This window comes from Seriola dumerili, unplaced genomic scaffold (genome assembly GCF_002260705.1).
Source record: "Seriola dumerili isolate Sdu_G_001 unplaced genomic scaffold, Sdu_1.0 BDQW01001389.1, whole genome shotgun sequence".
Taxonomy (NCBI): domain Eukaryota; kingdom Metazoa; phylum Chordata; class Actinopteri; order Carangiformes; family Carangidae; genus Seriola; species Seriola dumerili.
The window spans coordinates 713936-719204 of NW_019175644.1; positions in this window are offsets into that span (position 1 = coordinate 713936).

Here is a 5269-nt window from a genome sequence, read left to right on the forward strand (position 1 = left end):
TTTTCCTCATTCACCACACAGCAATGGCAGCTGCTGAGGAAGTGAGGTATTGTGCAAATAAACCATAAAAAACACTCAGCCCCTCCCCCCGTAGTCGCGTCACGGGCTAGGGAGTTGCTTATGTGTGAGAGCACTGACTGCTGCTGCTGCTGGTGAGCAAGAGGAAACTGTGTCTGTCACATTTATCAACACATTTTATGCATAAACATACAAAAAAAATAATAAAATCAGGGTTTTATTGTTGGTGACACATTTCTCTCCCCTCTCCTAAATTTCGTAAGTTTTTGTCTCCTCTTTAAAGACTTTAAAAAGAAGCTGTGTTTCAATGTCCTCTCTATGTTTCACCTGTACCCAGCAGTGATGTCACAGAGTGCCAGCATAGACCTGGAGCTCAGCAACAAGACAAGCAACAAGATTTTCAGGGGGTGTTAATTGCTCTTTTTGGGGTATTATTTACAGAAATTTATGCAACGTGTCAAATGCTATTAACACATTTAAATACTCCCAACTTCCCCGTTCCTCGCCAGTATCTCACATATGCTACATGATGTGTTTGCTTTTACTTAAAGTTTGATGCTTAATGATTCAATACAGTAACCCCACATCAGGGCTATAGCCAGAGTGAGTCCAAGTATTTGGATTTTCCATACAGCACTGTACGACACTAAATAATGTTTTAATGTCTTCTCCATGCAGTAATACTGAATCCTTTACTTTTTAATTTAATTATAGCTTAAACATAGTCAAATCTAAATCTAAAAAAAAATGCTGGAATCAGAATAACATCACCCCAGGCTTCTAAAACCCACAGGTTCACAGTAAAAAAATACAGAGGACATGACTTCATTGTCCTCACTGCCCACAGTTACGACTTGCTCACTAGAAGGTTGAAAACCTGCCTTAAAATCTTATTTTCTATGACATTAAATTTTCATGACAAAAACGAGCAGGAATCAAAGTTAAAGTCTGGGAAGAAATGGAATAATTTCTGAAGAGCTCACTTCAAACCAGTGAGAAGAACAAAGACAAAAATACATAAATGTGAATCTGTCATGTGATAAACTGTTTTAATCTTGGCATATAATTTTGTGATCATGTCAGAACCCATCATCCATAATAATATGCTGATTGAGAATTGGGCCTTTAAAACAAGATGTAAACGTGTTGACAGTACTGTTAATCCTTCTGAGAACCAACCAACCAACCAGCCCCCCAACCCCAGCCACTGAGTGTCAGCAAGCTGCTCCCAGCTCACTCACACATATCAGCTGTACTGTACAGCTTACTACCTGCGGGTCAGTTATATAACAAGGCAAAGACAAACAAGGCTCCTCACAAAGCCCCTCCTTCGTGTTAGACAGGAGGGAAAAGTGCCTCGGGGCTTCTCTGCTTACCCTGCTGCCACTGCGACCTGGACCAGGAAAAGCAGCAGAAAATGCATGGATAGATGACATAACAGAATTTACCAGGTCTAAAATATGAGTGAATATTGGTTGCACTCAACAGGTGGTGAGAAAAAGGAGTCCAAGTGGTACTAATCTAGATGTGTTAGTTACAGTATATTAAGGTAATTTGCGCCTACTGCATATGCTGATGCAAATTTTGTACTGTTGATGTATTGTCACTACTGTCATCAGTCATCATTTCTGGCATATCACTTTATCTAGAGGCCATTTCATACAAGGTGCTGTAGTTATGCAAGGCAGTCCACCCTGATGCCCCTTCAACCTAACACCTGCTGACACCCTGTGCAATTGCAACACACTTCTGTTGTCATAGTGAAAGCTGTGCCAATTTTCTGGATCTATATGCTGCCCAGCATGTTGTGTTTGCGAAACACATTGGAATACCTTAAGCATATTTTCTAGGTTCATATAAATGTAACAAATATGCTGCATTCAGGTCCATCCCTCTGTCACACTGGTACTGCTCGTGCCGCCATTGTAAAAAATGGGGTAGCTTTTCTGTTGTTATGCCAGACTGTACATTTAGAGCAGCTGGTCAGGTAAGTTCCTCATAGCTCTGAGACGTGGTGGTGGTGGTGGTGCTCCCCAGGCAGACATGCAGCCTCTTTCCTGGGGCTCTGGCTATCTATCCCGAACAACTGCTACCTAGAATTAATAAGTTAAAACATGTAAAGCTTTGTAAGATGTAGTGGTAATATGAGATGTTTTCTAATCAATATCTTAAAATAGTCAAATCATAGATTATTTTTAATGTTTTCTTATGTTCCACTGAGGAGGTTATGTTTTCACCCGTGACTGTTTGTTTGTTTGTTTGTTTGTTTGTTTGTCAGCAGGATTATACAAAAAGTACTGAACTGATCTGCACTGAACTTGGTGGAGGGAGGGATCATGGTGCAGGGAACAACCCATTAAACTGTGGTGCAGATCCAGATGATTTACTATGAATTTGATTTTTTTTTCTCTTAAGTCTGGTGTATGTTTGACATTTGCCTTGGCGGAGGTCTGCGCTCTACAGTTATTTATGAATTTAGGTAACAAAAAAAATATGCCTTAAATCTTAATATATGAAACCTGTTTCATATCAGTGAGCTTCCGGGATGATTTAGTTTCACTTCACATGAGCAAGTGGTCTCTGCAGTACCTGAGGTTCACCATAAGATGGCAGCAATGTACTAATGAATGACAAAGCTAAAGGAGCTGGATCTGTTTCCCCATGATGGAACATGACAGAGACACCGCAACACATAAAAGAAACTACAGGACCCCCTGTAGCTCCTTTCATGTACTCCTGACACAATAATGTGATGTGAACCACCACCACCTGCAGTTCAATCACAAAGCAAAAACATTACCTTTACAATTCCTATAATCTTATGTTTTTCTTGAGGCTCATTTTCTAAATAAAATAATGCCCTTTTAAATAACATATAAAAACAGAATTAAACTAAGCTTGTTTGTCTGCTGTTTTATGCTGCATGAGTTTGGAAAGATTCCAGGTCCAAAATGACTGAAGGATATTTGCAATTGTTTTGTAATTGCAAGTGTGTTCATGGCTCTACTGGAACAATCTGTCTAAAGACACAATGCCTACACAGATATTATAATCTTTTATATTCTTAAATCTAACTTTGATTGTAAGTGTTTTTCTAATTATCTTTGGTTTTTCATTATTTACTTTATTATTTATTCTCATTGTGTTTTGTGTTATTAAATTACAACTAACTGTGAAAATATTTCCTTTCTTGAATTCTTATGAGTGGACACATTTCAGTATTTTGTATCTCTTTTTTTCATTACTGCTCTGCATCATTTGTCTGTTACTGTGAACTGTTCAAAATTGATTGCACTTCACATGTACATTGACCAGTGCTGGTGAATACATACACAGTGATAAGCAAGTGATTATTTTCCATTGCAAACTAATTCTGTCTGTAATTAAGTTGTGTGTCTGTGACCACTTTTGCATGTAATATGAAGATTTTATTGGATGAAATCACATTCTCTGCTTCCTACTGAGGGATCTTCTGTCACTTTGAGATACAGCACACATACAGTAGCTGTATAGTTATATGCCACAAGCTGTTTTGGTGTGATGCTGACAATCCTGTTGTGTTGGTTGCAGAGTATTGGGTTTTATGGCTTTTCAGTGCTCCTTAATTCTCCTCTTCTAGGGCATTAATATGCTGATAGCAACATGACAATGTATATAATGAGATTCAGACATGTGAAAACGCTATTATTGTATAAAGCCACACATCCACACACTTCCAACCCCCTTCATCCACCACAACAGGAAATCAAGTGTTCCTTAATAAGCAGAGGGTAAGACAGAATAAATATTAAATATGATAAGCTGATAAGCTTAAAGGGTCATCGCCTGTCAGTGAATGCAGGTCTTTCTGTGATTTTTTTATAATATGATGCAAGAAAAATCATGAAAGAAAACAGCTGGTGTTCTTTCACAAACTTCATTCACTGTCCACCACACTGTCCTTGATTACTATTACTATAGTACTATAGTACTACTCTGCACTAGTCCGCACATTCAGGCCACTGCAGCTATTTGCTATTATTGATTATCTGCTTTATTCTCTTCCAAGCATCATTTCAGTGCAATAAGTTATTACATTTAGAAACATTGATGATATAGTATTATACTATTTACAGTAACATTTTTGTGTTTATATACTGTATATTAACTAAATTAATGTCAATCCAATGTTACATCAGATTTCCTTATTATTCACAATGACAAATATTTCAGAAGAAAATATTCCTAGAGGTCAAAGGACCAGCCACTAATCTTCAGAATATGTTTATATTGTATTTGTTTTTGTCTGATATTGTATCATTGCAATGGGAACCACTCATTTTAATGAAATGCCATTTGTACACTCAGAATAATAAGCCCAGGCGAGCAGCTACTTTATACTCTTAAATTCTGTTTTTTTCTTTTTCTTTTTCTTTTTCTTTTTCTTTTTTTTTTTCACAAAAACACTGTTTTCCCCTGGCCTCACTTGCTTTATATTTTGTTGTGGTTTTTGCCATAATCCTCCAGCCATGTATCAGTTGGATCGTCTATAAAGGCAGCAAGAGCAACAGCTCATTACAGAAAACAAGGAACAACAAAAGCAAAATGAGATTGAGGTAAGCTGATTTCAGATTTAAACTGAGCAACTCAATTTTTTTTCTCTCTTTTATGAGACAGCCCATTTTACAAAAACAAAACCATCTGCCTTCATATATTAGTTTGTGCTTTTCCATCGCCATTCATGAAAGCAAAAATACATGAGGGATTAAGCTCGTCATTGACAGTGAATCACAGTGGTCACATCTATTTGGTCCAAAGAAAACAAGTCGTATAATGTAAAGCAACATCAAAATAAAGGAAGGGGAGTCTATGGCTGTTTCTTTGTGTCTGCTGTCCTGCCCAATATGAGTGCTGGGCTTGGGTCACCTTGCATCTACCAGCCACTCACTCACACAGGAACATATGTATTTTGCATTATCCTCTTGAGCCAATCATGAATTCAGCATAAAATTGAAATTGAAATGAAATACTCCGGGATTTTAGACACTTGGTTGTGCGTCTGTGGCAGCATTTGTGTGATTTGTTATCACTAGATTCCTTTAGATGGTCTTTTCAGTTATTGTATCAGCATCTAGGGATTGGTTTGTGCCAGAACGCTTCTATATAGCTGACGGCTTTTATTTCATCACCAGTGAAAAATATATTAGAGGTAGATTTAACAAGAAGCAGGTTGTACCAATCAGATGAAAATACAATCACAGGGTAACGATAC